Source organism: Theropithecus gelada, chromosome 9 (genome assembly GCF_003255815.1).
Source record: "Theropithecus gelada isolate Dixy chromosome 9, Tgel_1.0, whole genome shotgun sequence".
NCBI classification, from domain to species: Eukaryota; Metazoa; Chordata; class Mammalia; order Primates; family Cercopithecidae; genus Theropithecus; species Theropithecus gelada.
Window position 1 is genome coordinate 17,390,461 of NC_037677.1, and position 22,662 is coordinate 17,413,122.

At 40.5% G+C, this 22,662-nt stretch overlaps 1 non-coding gene across 1 annotated transcript; it reads left to right on the top strand.

Moving 5' to 3' along the window:
* Positions 1-19,189: 19,189 nt before the first annotated feature.
* On the top strand, positions 19,190-19,297 carry LOC112632216. The gene has a single exon (XR_003121288.1). It is a non-coding gene; the product is annotated as a U6 spliceosomal RNA (small nuclear RNA).
* The last annotated feature ends 3,365 nt before the right edge of the window (positions 19,298-22,662 follow it).

The following is a 22,662-nucleotide window of genomic DNA, read 5'->3' on the forward strand; positions in this document are numbered from 1 at the left end:
AAATGTCTCTCTTCTGTCTCTCTTCCAGCTCAGTATCTGGAAACTGCTGTAACATGTGCTACCCTGCCTCCCTGATCCCATTTCCCACTCTGCCAGTACTTACGTTTTCTCAAGACAAGGGATCTTTTGAACAGTCCTCCCATGTCACCTCTCTAGAACTCTTTTCGTCCTGGTTGCACTCTTTTGGACTTAGCTGAGAAAAAGAGATCCAAATGAGATGTAATTCTAAATTTTAAACGTAAGTTGATTCATGTTCACTATGCCTTCCTCAAATGTCCAGTCTAAAACAAAACCTTTCTTTATATTTTTTCAAGGTATGGTGTTCTAGACCTTCATAGCACTCATCATGACTTCTACTTCTACTTTTAATTAACTTATACATTTAATTTATATTACATTTAAAACCATTCACTGTACATTTAATAACTTAAGTAGATGTATAATATCTGTTTCCTCCACTGGTCTCTTAAGTTCTATGAGGGGCAGGAACTGTATCTATTTTGCTTACCACCTAATTCTTGCTGTCAGTGTAATAACTGACACACAGTAGGTATTAATCAATATGAATTGACTGATTTAAAGCTGTTGAATAAAATGAAGTTTATATTATAGACATAATTTTTAAATGCAGAGCAGGACTGTCTATTTAGAAAACGTATCCTAGAATATATGAAGTGGATTTTAAAGAGAACAAGCGTCCTGGATAGAGAGGAAGAGAAGGGAAAATTCTCATGCACGTAGCACATCATCTAGTAAGGTGGAGACTAGTCTGGCAGAGGTTCACCAAACATTTATTCTCCCCTTCCTCCTGAGCATGCGGTTTAACTGCATTTTCAGACCTCCCTTCCTGTTAGATGACCTACTTACTGGTGACTACGTTCTTACCAATGGGATGTGAACATAAGTGATGATGAACACTTCTGAGTTTCTGTCTTAGAAGTGGTAATGTTTTCTCCTTGCCCTTTTCTCTCTTCCCAGCTGACTAGAACCCAGACAGGACTGACTCAGCCTCCACGCAGACAACAGCAAGGCCATAGAGATGGTGGAGCCAAACACCGGAGGAGCCTGAGTCACTCTGTGACTGCCTAGAGCAAAACTGTCCCATTCACCTGAACTGCACACCTTGGACTATTATGTAGAAGGGAAATAAACTTCTTTGCTCTTTAGGCTGCATTACTGGATCTCTTCCCATGACTTACCCTTTGCCCCAACTAATGCATCTGGGATTTGGAAAATGCTCTATCTATACTTACTGGATTCTTTTACATTCTAAAAAATAAAAATAGGCCGGGTATGGTGGCTCATTCCTGTAATCCTAGCGCTTTGGGAGGCCTAGGCAGGCAGATCACTTGAGGTCAGGACTTTGAGACCAGCCTGGCCAACATGGTGAAAACTCTTCCTTACTAAAAATACAAAAATTAGCCAGGCGTGGTGGCAGGTGCCTGTAATCCCAGCTACTCGGGAAGCTAAGGCCAGAAAATCACTTAAACCTGGGAGGTGGAGGTTGCAGTGAGCTGAGATCACACCACTGCACTCCAGCCTAAGCAACAGAATGAGACCCTGTCTCAAAATAAAATAAAATGTAAATAAAAAGCAAAAATAAATATTAATTGGATTCATAATATAGAGAACAGCATATGTAACATAGTCAAAGAGAACCTAGTCACTAACAGAGGTAATGAGCATGCCCATAACAAGAGGCTAATGACAAAATTAGTGAGAAATTGTCAGTGGTGATTAAGTTGGGAAAGTATTTACGGCTACTATTATAAAGTATATATTTTTTTCCCCAACTCTCATGTACCTACCCCTTACAATGAATAAATGTTAGCATTTTTAAAAATTTACTTCAGACATTTTTTCTCTTAAAAAAAAAAAACTAGAATCTTACAAGTGAAATTACAACCCAATCCCCTATAATTATCCTCCCTGGAGGAGGTTTTTCAGCATACCTCTCAAAATGAGGCACCTACCTCTAAACTCCAAATAAGGGCTGACCACGAAAGTATAAAGCGTCCATTACTCACTGGGATCTGAGCAGTAGTACACTTCTATTAATAGAGTCCTAGATTGCACTACTTACTTAATAACTGCTTAACACTATTTGCTCACGTTAAACTTGAAATTTACTAATACTGCCTGGCCATCCTTCCCATCAACTTCTACCACCAGTTCTCCCTTTTCTATGCTAGTGAAATGTGTAAAATTGACTACTAACGTAAGTGCACAACCCAACATTTACATTTACATTTACATTGAAATTATTGTCATTTTTATCCTGCTGATTTCGGTCTATTCATGGTGGGGCATCATTTTTCCTCTGGTGAAATTTTGGCATCAGATAGCAGGCATTGCCCACTTACAAGCATTGAAAAAGTTCTGGGTGGATCCCAGCACTCCCAGTATTCCATATCAAGACTATCACTTGGGCTCTTTTCCAAAGCCAGTTAACACATCAGGCTGCTACAGGGTGAAAGTAGGGCTCTATTTTTATTTTTGTTTTGTTTTCTTTTGTTCTGAATCTGAAAAAGTTTTATTTAAAAGTTGCTAGACATTTTCTGCCACAAGCAGTAGTGACCTCAATTATCCCTTGGAACACATTTCCTTTGTTTTGGAAAAATTACGTGAAGGAGCTCTTTAGTTATATTTCCCCCAATTGTTCTGTGGATTGTTCTTTGGCAACATGGAACAAGTATTTTGTTTTGTTTTGTTTGTTTTTGTTTGCTTATCAAGGGCAGAATGGGTGAAATGAGTCAGTGCTGACAGATTCCCAGACAGTATTATTGAATGACAAAAGTAACATTCACAGAAGTGTGTATAATTCCACATATGTAAGACAAGTGATAAGGTGTGTATATGTATGAATATGTTTATAAATAAATATAAACGTATAAAAAAGTACCTTAAGCTGTACACCAGACTGTGAACATGGGCTGGTCTCGTAGTATAAGAAGAAAAGTGAGAACAGGTAACACAGATAAAAATAGAAAAAGATATTTTTTATAAAGAAGAACATTAAAAATCAACACTGCCCATGAGAGATGAGAGAAAGACTGGACTTTGCTAAACTAGTGTGGGGGCTCAAAGTTGTTACAGTTTAAATATTTTTTAGATGAGACTTTATTTTGTAACCACAGGCTTGTGAGGTTTAGGGACATACGTATTATGAAATGAATATTTTTTAAAACCTATATGCAAACTAAGAGAAAGGTGATGATGGCTTTCATCTACGGCTGAAGCAAGTGCAGATTATCTCAAGTGTTTCTGTTAATAGATTGTTTAAATGTTCTTTGAGAAGAAACTGTAACAGTGTCTCATCCTTAAGAACAAAGAAAAGAAAGGCTAACCAATGTGGATTTGATTACAGATGGTGGAGTAAAGTAGGTAGCCTAGAATAGCTTCTCATATTCTAACTCTACAATAGATATTATACTCATTTAACATACGATGGTTATGTACATTTTACATATCTATTTTACAGATGTTGCAGGTGAGTCTTGGAAAATTTTAGCAGGTTTCCTAAGATCACTCTGCTTGAATTTCAGCCTGTTTAGATAGTTACAAAGCCCATATACTTCTCACTACAACATAATACATCTATGCTAGATCTGGAATCCACTTAAGAATGTGACACCTATATCCTGCGTTTGTCCCCGTAGCCTGTATTCGAGTTCATGGAAGTGCCACCTACCTTCTCTCTCCTTTTGTGTTAATCCAAATGTTCTTTGTGTTTCTAGCTCCAATTTATAGATCCTTCATTAAATGTTTTTAGGCCCTATAAACCTACACAATCAGCACACATTTTATTTATCTGATCTCATTTCCTTTCTTACGCTACTCCAGCCACTCTGGCGTCCTTGTTATTCCTTGCTGTGACGAGCATGCTCCTGCCCCAGGGCCTTTGCACATGCTGTTACCGCTGCCTGGGACATTCTTCCATTAGACAGCCACTTGTCTTTGCTTTCTGTCTGTATTAGGGTGTATGTTTCACAACCTCAGATTAGGCATAGCAGCCTGCTGGACTTAAACATATTCGTCATCAGGGGGAAAGAAACCAACAAAAATTCCCTCTAATAGTGGCGAGTGAATTGGGAAAAACCTAGTGCTGAATCCTTGCCCAGTGGTCAGGAGTGGAAAATGTGACATATGGAAGACTCACTCCCTAGTGCAGCTCAGGCCCAAGTGCTGATGGAGAATGTGAACAGTGTGAGAGCGGTAGCAGGCCTGGGGGACCCAGCCCGGATCTTCCTGGAGTTGGGTTCCATGGGAATGCAGTTTAAAGTGGGTGGTAAACTCCATCCAGGGCTAAATACAAACCCAAGACAGATAGTCAACAACTACCATATGGAAAAGTTGGAAAAGCTTTGTAGAGAGGGCAAAAGGGGGCCAAATTAGCCTTTATAACAAAGCCACTCTCCCAATAACTACATTAATCCATTCATGAGGACAGAGCCCTCATGACCTAATTACCTCTTATTAGGCCCTGCTTCCCAACATTGCTGCTTTGGAGATTAAGTTTCCAACACATCAACTTTGAACAACACATTCAAACCATGGCATTTTGCCTCTGGCCCCCAAAATTCATGTCCTTCTCACAATGCAAAGCACATTCATTTTGTCCTAATAGCCCCAAAAGTCTTAACTCATTACAGCACCAACTCAAAAATCCAAAGTTCAGAATCTCATCTGAATCAGATATGGATGAGACTCGAGGCATGAATTATCCAGAGGCAAATTCCTCTCCACTTGTGAGCCTATGAAATTAGTAAGATACATGCTTCCAAAGTACAATGGTGAGACAGGCATAGGATAAACATTCCCATTTCAAAAGGGAGAAATAGGCAAGAAGAAACAGGTAACTGGTCCGGATCAAGTCCAAACCCAATGAGGAAAACAACATTGAGTCTTAAAGATGAAGAATAACCTTTTTTGACTCCATGTCCCACATCCTGGGCACATTGGAGTGGGGGTTAGGTGTCCAGGGCCTCAGGCAGCCCCACCTCTATGGCTTTGTTGGGCTTAGTCCACTCAGCAGTTCCCAGGGGTTGGAATCTCATTCCTGCAGCTTTCCCAGGCTGGAGCTGCACACCGGTGCCCTACAGTTCTGGGGTCTTGGAGGCTACCCAACTCCCACTGCTCCTTTAGGCATTACCCTAGTCCCAGGGCACTCTGCAGTGGCTCTTCTCCTAAGATAAGTCTCTGCCTGGGCCCCTGGGTTGTCTGCAACGTCCTTTGAAATCTAGATGGAGGGCCGGACGTGGTGACTCATGCCTATAATCCCAGCACTTTGGGAGGCCAAGGCAGGCGGATCCCTTGAGGTCAGGAATTCGAGACCAGCCTGGCCGACATGGTGAAACTGCATCTCTACTAAAAATACAAAAATTAGCTGGACGTGATGGCACGTGCCTGTAATCCCAGCTACTTGGGAGGCTGAGGCAGGAGAATTGTTGAACCCGGGAGGTGGCGGTTGCAGTGAGCCAAGATCACGCCACTGCATTCCAACCTGGGCGACAGAGAGAAATTCATGTCAAAAAAAAAAGAAAAGAAAAAAAAAAAAACCATGAAATCTCGATGAAGGCTGTCATGGCCCCACAGCTCATGTACTCTACGTATTTACAGAGTCAGCACCGTGTGGACACTGCCAAAGCTTACTACTTGCACCTTCCAAAGCAGCAGCACAAACCACACCTGGGCCTACTAAAGCTATGGCTGGCATGGCCAAGAAGCATTATGCTGAGATACAGGAAGCAGAGTTCTGAGGCAGCTCTGGGCAGTGAATGCTAAGTGCCTCTCTTGAAAGCTTGTCCTCAAAGTTTTAGCTTGCCTCAAAGATCTCTGAACCGCCTGTGAGGTCATTCTCTCACTGTCTTCGTAAATAGCACCTAGTTCCCTTCTAGACATATTATTCACTTGGCCACACCCTTAGTATTCTCTCCCTAATACACTTTTTTATTTTTGACATGGCCAGGCTGAGGGTTTTCCAAATCTTCTCATTTTGTTCCCTTTTAAATTGTAAATTCCATCTTAAAATAATTTTTCACCTCTCTCATTTTACTGCAAGTTGACCAAAAGGAGGTGATACGGTTCGGCTGTGTCTCCCCCCAGATCTCATCTTGATTTGTAACTCCCGTATTTCCCACATGTTGTTGGAAGGTCTTGGTGGGAGGTAATTGAATCATGGGGCAGTTTCTCCCATACTGTTCTCATGGTATCGAGAAGGTCTCATGAGATCTAACAGTTTTATAAGGGGAAACTCCTTTTGCTTGGCTCTCATTCTGTCTTGCCTGCTGTGGTGTAAGAAGTGCCTTTTGGCCAGGTGTGGTGGCTTATGCCTGTAAAACTAGCACTTTGGGAGGCCGAGGTGGGCGGATCACCTGAGGTCAGGAGTTCGTGACCAGCATGGCCAACGTGGTAAAACCCCATCTCTACTAAAAATACAAAAATTAGCCAGGCATGGTGGTACACGCCTGTAATCCCAGCTACTCGGGAGGCTAAGGCAGGAGAATTGCTTGAACCCAGGAGGCAGATGTTGCAGTGAGCCAAGATCACGCCACTGCATTTCAGCCTGGGCAACAGAGGGAGACCCGGTCTCAAAGAAAAAAAAAAAAATTGCCTTTTGCCTTCTGCCATGATTGTGAAGGCCTCCCCAGCCATGGGGAACTATGAGTCCATTAAACTTCTTTTTCCTTATAAATCACCGAGTCTCAGTATGTCTTTATCAGCAGCATGAAAACAGACTATTACAGGAGGCTTGCCACACCTTTAATGCTTTACTGCTTAGATATTTCTTCTGCCAGATATCCTAGCGTGTTGCTCTTCAATTTTACTTTCCACAAAGACCTAGGACATGGACACAATTCTCCCAAGGTCTTACCAATCATATAACAAGGGCGGTCTTTACTCTAGTTTCCAATATCTTGTTTCTAATGTCCCTCTAAGACCTCATCAGAATGGTCTTCCCTGTCCATATTTCTGTCAACATTCTGATGATGACCACTTAAGTAATCTCTAAGAAGATTCAGACTTTCTCTACAGCTCTCCTCTTCTTCTGATCCCTCACCAGAATTGTCCTTCATTTTTCGTTCACAACAAACTAGGCTTTTTCTACCAACTCCATTTCTTTCAGCCTCTACCCCCATCACCTACTTCCAAATTTGCTTCTACATTTTCAGGTATTTGTTATAACAAAAGCTCCACTTCTCAATGCCAATTTTTTTTGACTTAGTCCATTTTGTGCTGCTATAACAGAATACCAGAGACTGACTAGTCTATAATTAACAGAAATTTATTTGGCTCATGGTTCTAGAGGATGGGAAGCCCAAGAGTATGGTACTGGCATCTGGCAAGGGCCTTTGTGCTGTGTCATTCTATGACAGAAGGTGTAACGGCAAGAGAGTGTAAGAGAGGAGCAAGAGAGGGCTGGCCTCACTTTTACAACAAATCCACACTCAGGATAATTAACCTATTCATGCAATGATGACATTAATCTATTCATGAAGGAATAGCACTCATGACCTAATCATCTCTTTTTCAACCCCCCAACACTGTTGCAATGGGGATTAAGTTCCCAATACATGAACTTGGTGGGGGTGCGCCTCAAACCATCGCACTGGCCTCCTTCACAGTGAACCCTTTCCAGAACAACTCACTTAAAATATTAGTCTCCACAGCCAATTGGAATCTTCTTAACCCTCTGTCCTGTTTTATCTTTTTTTCTCACTGATCATCATTTAATAAGTTTTATTTAATTTAATTTATTTATTTAACCTTCCTCAAATACACAAAAATGTTATAAATTTTATAGGACAAGGATTTTCTCATTGTTCATTGGTATGTCCCAAGCACCTAAAATATACGTGTCAGCCAGGTACAGGGCACACCTATAGCCCTAGCTACTTGAGAGGCTGAGGTGGGAGAATCATTTGAGCTCAAGAGTTCAAGTGCAGTGGGGGTAACATAGTAAGTACTCAATGTATGAGTGTAGAAAAAGTGGATTATACATTGCCATTCTCCCTTCTAATATCTAATATCTAATTCAGATTTGATAGTATGTTGTTATAAAGTATCTCTTTTAATTACCACATTCTGGTTGTTAATCTCATCTTACCAATTATATGTGTTCTAGAGCTAAAAACAGAGGAGGGGGGTATGGATGAGAAAAGTGATTCAATAACATTGTTGAAGAAATAATAATTGTATAGTCTGAAAATCTAAATTTGGCCTATGATCATACTTTACACAAAAATGAATAGGCTATATACATAACATGTTTTTAAATGGTATAAAGCCACAGAAAATAGAATTTTATTTTATCACCAGAGAAGTAGCATATAATGCCTATATTGTAAAAAGGAATCAAATAAATTTGTAAAATATAGTTAAGATTTTAATACACAAATGGCCAAGTATGAATAGACAATTTATATATGGATACTGATATGGTTTGGCTCTATGTCCCCACCCAAATCTCATGTGGAATTGCAATTCCCACGTGTCAGGGGAGGGGCTTGGTGGGAGGTGATTGGATCGTGAGGGCGGATATCTCCCTTGCTGTTCTCATGATAGGGAGTTCTCATGAGACCTAATGGTTTAAAAGTGTGTGGCACTTCCCCCTTCGCACTCTCTCTCTCTCCTGCCACCATGCGAAAATGGTGCTTGCTTCCCCTTTGCCTTCTACCATGATCTTAAGTTTCCTAAGGCCTCCCAGACATGCTTCCTGTTAAGTCTGCAGAACTGTGAGTCAATTAAACCTCTTTTCTTTATAAATTACCCAGTCTCAAGTAGTTCTTTATAGCAGTGTGAGATCAGACTAACACAGATACACAATTTGTAAACGAACACGGAAAAAATCTTCAGTGAGTTAACAAAAATGTAAATGAAGACAATATGGTGTCACAGCCTTGATAACTATATAGTAATATAGTAAAATGGTTACGATGAAGTTACATTAAAAAGACAAAATTGAAAATTACATCTGTCAGCTGGACACAGTGGTGTACTTCTACAGTGCACTTCTACAGCTACTTGAGAGGCTGAGGTGGGAAGGTCGCTTGAGGCCAGGAGTTCAAATGCAGCCTGGGTAACATAGTAAGACCCTGTCTCTAAGAAACATTTTTTAAAATTTTAGTTTCAAAAAACTGTATCTGTCATGTTTATAGGTATCCACATGGACATGGACGGGAAGGGAACCTAAAAGTTGGATATAATTTGGTCTGCAGGGTATATGAGCATATTAAAATTTAACATTCACTTGATTTTTGTCCCTATGCTATATTTCGGTATTTTTACATCTGAGGTCAATCTTCATCTGACCAGATTTAGTTTTGTTGTTGTTGTTGTTATTTTAAACTGAGAAGTATTCATTTTTCTGTCCCTTTCACACAATACCTTTTCCAGAGCATTAAGTTTTAGAGGTGTTTGTTTGTTTGTTTGTTTTCTTTTGAGATGGAATCTCACTCTCTTGCCCAAGCTGGAGTGCAGTGGCTCAATCTCAGCTCACGGCAACCTCTGTCTCCCAAGTTCAAGCGATCTTCCTGCCTCGGGCTCATGAGTAGCTGTGATTATAGGTGCGTGCCACCACGCCCGGCTAATTTTTGTATTTTTAGTAGAGACGAGGTTTCACCATATAGGCCCGGATGGTATCGAACTCCTGACCTCATGATCTGCCAGCCTTGGCCTCCCAAAGTGCTTGGATTACAGGCGTGAGCCACAGGGCCCAGCAAGCTTTGGAGTTTTGAAAGACAGAAGAGGCCGGGCGCGGTGGCTCAAGCCTGTAATCCCAGCACCTTGGGAGGCCGAGACGGGCGGATCACGAGGTCAAGAGATCGAGACCATCCTGGCTAACACGGTGAAACCCCGTCTCTACTAAAAAATACAAAAAAAACCTAGCCGGGCGAGGTGGCGGGCGCCTGTAGTCCCAGCTGCTCAGGAGGCTGAGGCAGGAGAATGGCATAAACCCGGGAGGCGGAGCTTGCAGTGAGCTGAGATCCGGCCACTGCACTCTAGCCTGGGTGACAGAGCGAGACTCCGTCTCAAAAAAAAAGAAAGACAGAAGAGCACAGATGTTGCAGGCACAGACTCTGAGGCCAAGCCACCCCAATTTGAATCCCAGTTCAGCATCTGACTAGCTGGGTGACCTTGGACAAATGGCTCTGTTTTTTATCTTTAAATAGTCATAGTAATAATGATTTCTAACTCATGTGGTTACTGCAAGGACTAAATGGGTTAATGCATACAAAGCACTTAGAACAGTACCTGGCACTGGATACTAATTAGATATTACTAATTATTTATTTTTCTCTCTCTTCCTTAATATTCATTTAAAAATCCTCTTGATCAAGTTGAGTCTCTTGCCAAACATCCTTTCCAACCTTAATGAGAATCCCAGGATCACTTGGTCAGGAGTCTATGATTTTAAAATTATAAACAATGGTGCAGGTCATCAAAATCTGACCGCCATTGCCATCTTTATAGCTATCCAACCACAGAACACAGCCAAGCAAGTCTCAGTTTCTCCAGGTGACAGGGCATGGTAGAAGAGGTTGAGATCTGGAGCTAAACCATCCAACTGTGGGGACATACAATGGAAAACCAGACCCAACTCTAGGTGCAAGGAAATTCCATCAAAACATGTACTGAATACTTGTCATGTTCCAGGTATTGTGCTGTGACTAAAACTAGACTAGTAAACAAGACAGACAGTCATTGCCTTCAGAAGCTCAAAGGCGAAGACAAACATTCAATACATACAAGTACTGGCGGGGCACGGTGACTCACACCTGTAATCCCAGAACTTTGGGAGGCCAAGGTGGGAGGACCACCTGAGGTCAGGAGTTTGCAGCTAGCCTGGCCAACATGGTGAAATCCTGTCTCTACTAAAAATAAAATTAGCCGGGCGTGGTGGTGGGTGCCTGTAATCCCAGTTACTTAGGAGGCTGAGGCAGGAGAATCGCTTGAACCTGGGAGGCAGAGGTTGCAGTGAGTGGAGATCGTGCCATTGCACTCCAGCCTGGGCGACAGAGCAAGACTCCGTCTCAAAAAAAAAAAAAAAAAAAAAAAAAATTACAAGTGCAATAAGTGCTACTAAGAGGTTCAGGGTTCCATGGAAGTTCATAGTCTGACAAGCAGGTTTTGTGATTACATGGTCTCAGTCAACAAATCACAGGTTTGACCAGTGTACACTGGCACCTGGCAATAAGAAATCCAGAGCAGGTATTACTCAAAAACACACTCAGGCATGCAGGGGGTCTTCATTCAGGAAGTCCCTGCCACCCAGCTAGGGTTCAGGTAGAGAATTTCAGATACTGAGAAGAGTTTGACAGGATGTCATACCCTGACAGGAGGTGAAAGGGATATATACCATTCTAGCACTGCAAGTAATTCAGTATGGCTAGAACCTAGAGTGGAGGGAGTGCCAAGAAATAAGGCTGGGGTAGTAAACAGGGACTAGAGCTTGAAAGCATTTATTAATACATGCGTGTGGTGTGTATCTGCCAGGTAAAGCCACAGCTTATGCTGGCCATGAGTACTGTAAGACTCAGCTCTTCTCTTGCCCCTTTCCACCTATTCATAGCACAAAACTGAGCCTCAGCTGATGAGGAGAGGAGTTTTCTGACTATCATGTTGCTCTAAGTGGCTCAAACCTATACTTGTAACCAATATGACCTGTGTATTTGCCGTCAGGGTACACACAAGAAATAAGTTTCTTTTTTCCTCTCTCTCTCCCTCTCTCTCCTCTCTCTCCTGCTTTTTAAGTTCAAAGTCCAATAACCTCTTTTTGTTTGTTTGTTTTTTGAGACAGAGCCTCACTCTATTGCCCAGGCTGGTGTGCAGTGTTATCTTCTCAGCTCACTGCAACTTCCACCTCCCAGGTTCAAGCGATTCTCCCACCTTGGCTTCCTGAGTAGCTGGGACTACAGGCATGTGCCACCATGCCCAGCTGATTTTCTTTTCTTTTCTTTTCTTTTGTTCTTGTTGTTTGTTTGGTACAGATGGGGTTTCACCATGTTGGCCAGGCTGGTCTCGAACTCCTGACCTCAAGTGATCCACCCACATTGGCCTCCCAAAGTACTGGGATTACAGGCCTGAGCCACCATGCCAGGCCCAAACTCCAACAACTTATTTTCTAATGAATAAGTATCCCAGTGTTTATTTACCTTCTCTTCCCATGTATTGAAAGGGAATAATAATGTTGCCCTCAATTTCTCTATGAATGATGCTTGCTGAAGCTGGGTACTAATGCTAGCGGATGGCGGCATAGAAGGAATCTCTGCTGAGAACGCTATGTCCAAAGGGCAGAAAGACTCGTATTTTGTTGAAAAAGTGTGTGGATTTTTTGTTTGTTTGTTTGTTTTTGTTGTTGTTGTTGTTGTTGTTGTTGTTGTTTGAGACAGGGTTTCACTCTGTTTGCCAGGCTGGACTGCAGTGCTGTGATCATAGCTCACTGCAGCCTTCTGGGCTCAAGCAATCCTGACATCTTAGCCTCCTGAGTAGTTGGGACTACAGATGTGCACCACCACACTCCACTAATTTGTTTTTTTGTTTTTTGTTTTCGTTTTTGTTTTTGTTTTTGTAGAGACAAGATCTCACGATGTTGCCCAGGCTGGTCTCAAACTCCTAAGCTCAAGTGATCCTCCTGCCTCAGCCTCCCAAAGTGCTGGGATTACAGACGTGAGCCACCACACCCAGCTCATGTGTTGTGAATTGTTTCTTGGAATCATGCCGACATTCACAAGGTTGTCTTTTCCAAACTATACAATTTTGGATCTACATTTGTGTTATGAACACTAACTGCTTATATTGCATAGATGAAATTTTTTGAAATGATTTCAAATTTATAACAAGTTTGACATTCTACTGGTAGGAAGAACTTTCCCTTCTTTCTGTTTACTTATTTATTTATATATGTATGGGCTTCTGGATTCCTACTTTATTCAAGGAGTTGTAATCTGTGACTATCATTACTTTGGTGCTCACATTGGTCTAGATTTGACAGGTTGGATCCCGTCAAGCTGGCTTGTCTGTCCTTGGACAAGTCTTCATCATTCTTTAAGCATTTCCTTACTCTCATGAGCAAAAGTAGTCCAAAATCATCTCGTGGCCGGGTGCAGTGAGTCACACCTGTAATGCCAGCACTTTGGGAGGCCAAGACGGGCGGATCACAAGATCAAGAGATCAAGACCATCCTGGCTAACACAGTGAAACCCCATCTGTACTAAAAATACAAAAAATTAGCTGGGCGTGGTGACGGGCGCCTGTAGTACCAGCTACTCGGGAGGCTGAGGCAGGAGAATGGCGTGAACCTGGGAGGCAGAGGTTGCAGTGAGCCGAGGTCGCGCCACTGCACTCCAGCCTGGGTGACAGAGCGAGACCCTGTCTAAAAAAAAAAAAAAAAAAAAAAAAATCGTCTCATACTTTCTCTGCCTCAATCCTGGAACCAATCATTTCCAACAAGTACTGGTTCCTTTCAGCAGGTACGGATATTTAGAAATCAAGATCTAGGCACTTTGTAGGATTATTTCTCCAGAGTTGCCATTGTTTCTATACTGTCTCAGACAACAGAGCTAGGAGATAGATGTGTATGTGTGTACACATAGACACATACGCATACATCTATGTCTATTTCTGTATCTCTCAGTGCATATATACTAAACACATCCATCTACATATCAATACTTTCATTTCAGCCCAGCATCTCAGGCTTCTCTCCAGCCTTCCTCCTTCCATATTTATAAATTTCTTTTCCAATAGTGAGAAACTTGACTCTCATTATCCTCTCAATATGTTTGTTTATTTGCTCAAATTCTCTGTATGTAACTTATCTGTCTACCATGCCAGTTGCCTCCTCAGTCCCCAGAGACTGCACCTTCACAGCTTCTCCTTTTCCAAGAGGAGAATCAGTGGGAAAAGTGGTCTAATGGGAAGGAAGGAAGGAAGGAAGGAAGGAAGGAAGGAAGGAAGGAAGGAAGGAAGGAAGGAAGGAAGGAAGGAAGGAAGGAAGGAAGGAAGGAGCCAATAATCCAATTGTAGGGTTTCTCACTTACAGATTGTTCGGTAATCTAAGGGCTTAATAAAAAGAAGAGTTTAATCCTGCTTACAAGTGCCAAATATGGAAAGAAAGGGAGAGACTAATCAGTATTCAACTGCCTGTGCTTCTTGCAGAAACTCAGTCTCTGTTCAATAATATTCTCAAAGTCCTACAGAGGCTCTTCTATTGTGATTATGGTTGAGGACATTACTGCCAGAGTCACAGTAATATACCCATTTAGGTTCTACAGTTATAGGTCTCCTAACTCACACTCACATGCTCCTCCATGATCAACCACTACGCCACAACAACTGCATTAAAAGGAGCTTTTACACAGTGCTGAAACTAACCCTCCCCCATGCAAGCTTTTATATTGAAAGCTCAGGCTCTTGGGAACAAACTGTAAGGACAAAAATATATTATAAGGAGTTGTTAGGCCTTTATCTTCTCTAGAAAAGATCTTGGTATCGTTTTTAGGAAAAAAAAATAGTGATAATCTCTGATTTTTTCAGGGAAGTGGTGATGTTTAACGGGTCCTACAATTTACAAAATTCTAGGGCACATATAATCTCATTTAAGAAAAGATAGAGGCCAGGCATGGTGGCTCACAAGTGTAATCCCAGCACTTTGGGAGGCCAAATCAGGAGGATCACTTGAACCAAGGAGTTCGAGGCCAGCCTGGGCAAGGTAGTGAGACTCTACCTCTAAAAAACATTTTTTAAAAAATTCGCTAGATGCGGGGGCACATACCTGTAGTCCCAACTACTCAGGAGGCTGAGGTGGGAGGATCCCTTGAGCCCAGGAGTTCCATGTGGCAATGAAAGATGATCGCACCACTGCATTCCAGCCTGGGGAATGAAGCAAGACCCCCATCTTTAAAAAAGGGAAAAAAATATGTAAATACCTTTAGACTTGTGTGGAATGTTGAATATTTGGTTATGCTTGGAAGACTTCAACCGAATTCTAATATGTGAATGATTTTCTTCACTGTCTCTTAGGCAAAGAAGTCTTAGCAAATTCTTTTTTTTTTTTGACAGGGTCTCACTCTGTCACCCAGGCTGGAATACAGTGGCACATTCATGACTCACTGCAGCTTCGACCTACTGGGCTCAGGTGATCCTCCCACCTCAGCCTCCTGAGTAGCTGAAACTAAAGGCACATGCCATCAGGAGCAAATTCTAATACTAATCTGAATTCCTTCTTAGATAACAAAGTACTCTTCATGTAAGTCCCTTGATTAGGTGGTATTATCCTTCCTCAACAACATCACATCAAAGCCAACCTTTAGAAATTTTCCTTTAAAGTCCGGAAGCCAGTTTTCTGGGCCAAGTCTGTCCAGCAAAAGATCAAAATGCCAACAGCAGAATGAATAAATAAATTGTAGTATATTTCAAACAGCGTAATATTATAGAGCAATGAGTGAGCTACAACTATGCAACAATATGAATGAATCTCACCAACAAAATGCTAAGTAAAAGAAACTAAACAAGAAAGTATACATTGTATGATTCTGTTTATATAAGATTTAAACATAGACAAAGCCAAGGTATGGTACTAGAAGTCAGGAGAATAGTTACTTCTGTGAAGGAGTAACTGTATGAGAGCACAAATGGGGTTTCTATGAATCTAATACTCTTCTGTTTCTTGAACTACATCCTATTTGTTTTGCAAAATGTCATCAAACTATACACTTGCAATTTGCATAGTTTTTAGTATGTATGTTAAATTCGATAAAATAAATATGCCTCGGCTGGGTGTGGTGGCTCACACCTGTAATCTCAGCACTTTGAGAGGCCGAGGCAGGTGGATTACTTGAGGTCAGGAATTCAAGACCAGCCTGCTGAATATAGTAAAACCCTGTCTCTACTAAAAATACAAAAATTACCTGGACATGGTGGCACGCGCCTGTAAGCCCAGATACTCAGGAGGATGAGACAGGAGAATTGCTTGAACTCTGGAGGCAGAGGTTGCAGTAGGTCGAGATGGCGCCACTGCACTCCAGCCTGGGCAACAAGAGTGAAACTCTGTCTCATAAATAAATAAGTCTCAAAAGACTCCTTAAATGAAAGTACGGTTGATCCTTAAGGATATCCAGAAGTTTTCAGGACAAAAAAAACATTCATAGGTCACTTTCTAACATACTCAGGAAAGAGCAAAATTGTGTATGTCCCCAACAAGATGGCAATTATCTTCTTCTCTGTCTCAATCCCAGTTTTTCCTGTCTAGTTTAACTCTTTATCTTTGAATGAGATACCTCTAAGACCATGTGGGTACTGTTGAATGGCTGGAAACTTTCAGAGATGAGGAGCCTCCATGTTTACCCCAATATTTTTTGAGAAAGCTGACTCTCACCAAGTCAGATTTGCTACAGTAATGTGTGACTGCGAGCCTACTCAACATCAATGCACTTTCAAGGCCTGAGACTGCGCCTCCAGGTGGAAGTGGTAAAGTCCAATCATGACAAATGAATACTGCCAGGAAGATGCAACCATCTTTCAAATTTTTAAATTTAAGATTAAACTCAATCAGCCAGAATTGCTAAACTCTTGTCCCATCTTTCCGTCTGAAGAAGCAGATACTTTTGAAAGTCCCATGCCCCAGAGATTCTTTGCCCCTTCCAAATAAGGTGAGCCTACAAGTACATTTAAAGCTATGAGACCTAAACTGGTGGGGGGAAATCAGCTTTTTGTTGCTTTGGAGAAGAAAAAGAAAAGAAAAGAAAAGAAATGAAATGAATTTATTTATTTGTTTAGAGAAAGGGTTTTGCTCTGTCACCCAGGCTGGAGAGCAGTGCTGCAATCACAGCTCACTGCAGCGTCTAAGTCCTAAGCTCCAGTGACCCTTCTGCCTCACAGCCTCCTAAGTAGCTGGGACTATAGTCACACACCACCACACCTCGCTAATATTTTTCTTTTTCTTTTTGTAGAGACAGGGTCTCAGCATCTCGTACAGGCTGGTCTCTAAATTCTGGGCTCAAGCAATCCTCCCACTTTAGCGTCCGAAAGTGCTGGGATTACAGGCGTGAGCTACTATGCCCAGCCAAAATTTATTTTGTTTTTTACTCTTCCTTTTCTATAGAATTCAAAAAAAAATGTTAACCACACAAAAGTTTTTGAACTCCCATTTGGCACTTTAGGAAGTTATTTAATCCTAAGGTAAAAAATATTTAACTGTTCCCTAGATCCACACTTAATGGATGTATGTAACTACTGAATATATTTGCAGCAGCATTTTTCTGTAATAAAGAGTTCAAGGTTGATGGTTTATTATGCCTATTCTTGCCACATTATTATTGTCACAACTATTCACACCCCAGATCTTGTTCAACTTATTTAAAAACCCTTTCTGTCTTTTTTCTATTACTACTCAGTCACCTTTGCAGGCTTTTTTTCAATTATTGGTAAACATTCCTTATTCTCAGCCCAATTAATGGAATTACTATAATATCTAATCATAAATGTTTATTTTTGCTCCATATATTTCTTCCAAAATAAATCGCAACTTGCCTCATCCCTAAGTCAAGCTACACTCTTCACTCTTGGCAGCTGAAAAACTGAAAGGATGTCTCTAATCATCATTCTCAGTGGATCATGACTCTCATCACATAATCCCTATATTTGGGCAATGGACGATTTATTTGAATTTTCTTGAACAATAAAATTACTGTTACAATGGTTCCATCATTCATATATTTTCCTAAGAGACTGCTGGGCCCTTTTTTGATCATCCAGTAACGAATAATACCCATGAGTGTAGCTACCACCTAAGTAACCCATGCAGTATTTTTTATTTGATTTATTTACTTATTTATTTATTTTTTGAGACACGATCTCACTCTGTCACCCAGGCTGGCATGCAGTGGCAAGATCTCGGCCCACTGCAACCTCTGCCTCCTGGATTCAAACAATTCTCCTGCCTCAGCCTCCAGAGTAGCTCGGATTACAGGCGCCTGCCACCACCCCTAGCTAATTTTTGTGTTTTTTCAGTGGAGACAGGGTTTCACCATGTTGGACAGGCTGGTCTCAAACTCCTGACCTCAAGTGATCCGCTTGCCTCAGCCTCCCAAAGTGCTGGGATTACAGGTGTGAGCCACCTGCCTAGACTCATGCAGTATTTTATAAACCCATAAAAAAGTAAAAGGAATCTTTCAGGATGGCATATATGTTTCCAAAGTCAATGGATTAATCCAGAATGATCATCAGAAGTAGAATTTAGCTTAGGAATCAGGTCTTGAAATTCTTAGCACTAGGCACATTTATCATTCTTTTTTCTTCCATTCTTAATCTCCCTACTACTGTGATCATTTCCTCCCCCCCAACTTATAAGTTTCTAAGCCCCTTGTTTGAAGATCTTACCATGTTTTTTGCTTTTCTTCACCCATCTTAAGACTCAAAATCTGCAAGTAGGGCTCACCAAATTTTCTAGTCATATCCAAGAGGAGAAATTTTGTCAAACTTGATGCATTCTGATCTCAGCTCTGTATTATACCACTCATTTTCTTTATTCGTAGTTTCTAACTTCTATTAGCTCCTTCATGCCACAATCTAATGCCCTATACTTTCCAGTTACTTCCTGCAATTGGCATGAAAATCTTTCTTTTCCTCACAGATAATGGACTGTAATGAACATAGTAAACAGTTTAAAACCATTTTAAGGGCCAGCCATGGTGACTCACGCCTGTAATCCCAGCACGTTAGTAAACTGAGGTGGGTTGGTCACTTGAGGTCAGGAGTTCGAGACCAGCTTAGCCAATATGGTGAAACCCCGTCTCTAGTAAAAATAGAAAAATCATCCAGGCATGGTAGTGGCACCTGTAGTCCCAAGATACTCAGGAGGCTGAGGCACAAGAATCCCTGGAACCAGGGAGGCGGAGGTTGCAGTGAGCTGAGATCACGGGCTGCACTCCAGCCTGGGAGACAGGAAAAAAAAAAAAAAATTTAAAATGGGGGAAATTATGGCACAGAAAATTATATTGCTTTCATACTATTCTATACTTTATGCAATAGTTTATATAATTGTTAGAAGTAAACTACAGGCTTCCTAATTTCCAATACCTGTTTTTGGAAAAGAACTTTGGAAAATTCTTTGGAAAAGAATTTAATAGTTATTGTTTTGCCATTGTATTTAGTTTTGAGATTATCCTCCATTAATAGCGATACTGTCATGCTCACTTTGGCGGCACAAATACTAAAATTGGAATGATACAGAGAAGATTAGCATGGCCCGTGTGCAAGGATGACACACAAATAAGGATATTGTCCTCCCATTAATGGTAGTAATATAAAGTAACCCTTTAAAGTAATATATTTAAGCTAGGATGTCACTAATTTAAAGAAAATTTAAGTAAATACAAGTAAGGGTGATAGGATATGGCAAAAATTTGATGATCAAATTATTAAGTCTGGGAAGCATCACTAATTGGGAAACACTGTAAAGTCTGGTGTAAAATGATGGCAGAGGAATTGAGATTCAAGAATGCCTTATCCTAGTCTCTGGGTGATACTTAATGGTACATCCTTTGCCACTTCATGACACAGGAGGTCCTAACGGCAAGAGCCAAAGCCAGATTTCCTGCTCTGCTTTAATCCAGCCTATAGCTGGTATCACTGCCTTCTCTACTGGCTAGCAATCGAGGAAAGACTCCTATCACAGGCCTGGAACGGCCAGGGAATATGTGGACAGAAGCAAATCTGAGTAACAGTGTTCACATCCTGTAAAAAACCATAACACTAGCTCAAATAAAGAAACAGACAAGCTTGCCAGGATCGAGGAGAATAGTAATTTCTGCTCTTGGCAAAACCTTAAGAGGAAAGGTCCAGTTGATGGGTTGGGAACGAGGGGTGGGGTCTTTTACAAAGATCTGGTCTTAAAGCCTTAACAACAGGGATGAATTTAGAGGAGAAAGCTCATGCTTTTAAGAATTTTTTTTTTTTTTTTGAGACAGACTCTCGCTCTGTTGCCCAGGCTCAAGTACTGTGCAGTGGCACCATCTTGGCTCACTGCAACCTCGACTTCCCAGGTTCAAGCGATCCTCCCGTCTCAGCCTCCCAAGTAGCTGGTACTGTAGGCACATGACCACACTTAGCTAACTTTTGTATTTTTAATAGAGATGGGGTCTCTCTATGCTGTCAAGCCTGGTCTCAAACTCCTGAGCTCAACGGCTTCAGCCTCCCAAAGTACTGGGATAGCAGGTGTGCGCCACCACACCCGACAGATGCTTTTAAGAATAAATTAGAGGGCCAAAAATTAAGACAACATGTATTAACCTTGGGAAAAAAACCTTATAACTTTTATAAGCTTTAATTTCTGCATCTGAAAATGAGGAAGACAGTAATAACTGACCTGCCTCAGACCAGCTAATGTGTGTATTGCATGATATAATGCATATAAAATACCAAGTCATGCTAAATGCTCAGTAAATGTGGCTTCCCTATAAAGCCAAAAGACTTTAAGTCAATCTCTGGACCTTACTAGTTAGTAACTATAGGTCAGTCTACTTATTTATGGCTCACAATTTTCCAAAATGTACATGAGGTAGATTATAAAAATTCCAAACAATAAAATAGTATGCACAAAACTTCAGAATCAGGGAAAATATAAATTAGAATAGAAAATTAAGACTAGGAGAGAAAATATAACATAGATATTCAGACCAATAAGTCTTACAACAGTACTAATGTGTACTATAGTCCAAAATTAGTTCTGGGGTTCCTGTCAGTACTAATGTGTACTATAGTCCAAAATTAGTTCTGGGGTTCCTGTCAGTCCAAAAGAAATTTGAAAAATGTTCAGTTACAAAATATTCATTCCTTATCCATGAGGAGAAAAAAAACACCAAATGCTGGTGGTAAAACTATGTTGTTTCAGGGTATATCACTTCAATTATCCAATCTTTAAAACAACAAAATATTATCTACCTTTCAAGGTAGAGGTAGAGAATTAAATGAATAACATGTGAAAAAGTATTTCATAAAATTGATGTACTGTGTAAATGTTACTTATTATTTTATATATCTTAATTTACCCAATAGAGCAGGCTTATCATATGTTTGGACCTTCATTTAAATTACTGAGCTAAAAAGAAACCTTTGTACACTGTTGGTAGGAATGTAAACTAGTACAGTCATTATGGAGAACAGTTTGGAGGTTTCTCAAAAAACTAAACATAGAGCTACCATATGATCCAGCAATTCCGTTGCTGGGTATATACCCAAAAGAAAGGAAATCAGTCTATCAGAGAGATACCTGCACTCCCATGTTTGTTGCAGCACTGTTCAGAATAGCCAAGATTTGGAAGCAACCTAAGTGTCCAGCAACAGATGAATGGATAAAGAAAATGTGGTACATATACACAATGGAGTATTACTCAGTCATAAAAAAGCCTGAGATCCCATCATTTACAATAACATGGATGGAATTGGAGGTCATTATGTTAAATGAAATAAGCCAGGGACAGAAAGACAAACATTGCATGTTTTCATTTATTTGTGGGATCTAAAAATCAAAACAATGGAACTCATGGAGATAGAGAATACAAGGATAGTTACCAGAGGCTGGGAAGGATAGTGGAGGTTGGGGACAGGTGAGGATGGTTAATGGGTACAAAAGATATATATAAAAATGGATAAGACCTAGTATTTGATAGCACAACAGGGTGACTATAATCAATAATAATTTAATTATACATTTTAAAATAACTAGAATGGTATAATTGGATTGTTTGTAACACAAAGGATAAATGCTTGAGGGGATGGATATCCCATTCTCCATGATGTAATAATTATGCATTGCATGCTTGTATCAAAACATCTGAGGTACCCCATAAATCTACACACCTACTATGTATCCACGAACATTAAAAAGTAAAAAACCAAATAAGTAAATAAAGTAAATTACTGAGCTAAATCATTTTTAGTATAGGAATACTCAGTATTCCCAGGCACTGTTCTAATAATTTACATGTATTCAATTACTACCCACAATAATAGTAGGTACTATAATTACTTTCATTCCGATGAAGAAATCTGGGTACAAAGGGCTTAAGTAACATTCCCAAGTTTACTCAGCTAGTAGGTGATGGTGCTAAGATTGATATCCAGGAAATCTGGCCCCCGAGACCATCCTGGTATACAAATACAAAAAGGTATAAATGACATATGCTTACAGCCCTCTGTAACTATAAAAGCTTCCAACCTATAAATTAAACATAAGCCTAGCAAGAAAACTAATAAGTGAAAGGTATTAATTTTACGTGACATGTCATATTGTTTTCTCATCACCAGTTGTAGCATGAATTTGATAGCATTATGGTCAGGTTATTAACAGGTCCTGTGAGATGACAATTTCCCATCACTTTTTTTCATTCAGATTACTGGAAACCATTTGTTTATACAGCTTGTTGTGATATGTGGCCTTCCCTTGGTATAAATGTATCATTTACATATTAAGTCAGCTTTCGTTCTTTTCTCATTAGCTCTCTGATGAAAATAGAATTGCTCGCTTCTAACTCAATTACAAACACAAACACAAGACTAAAATTGCAGGATAACACTTGGCTACAGAAAGGTTATCTAGATGATCCAGGGGCTGCTTATATTGTTTTTTAAGTTACGTTGAAATGAAAATGTAAAATTCTC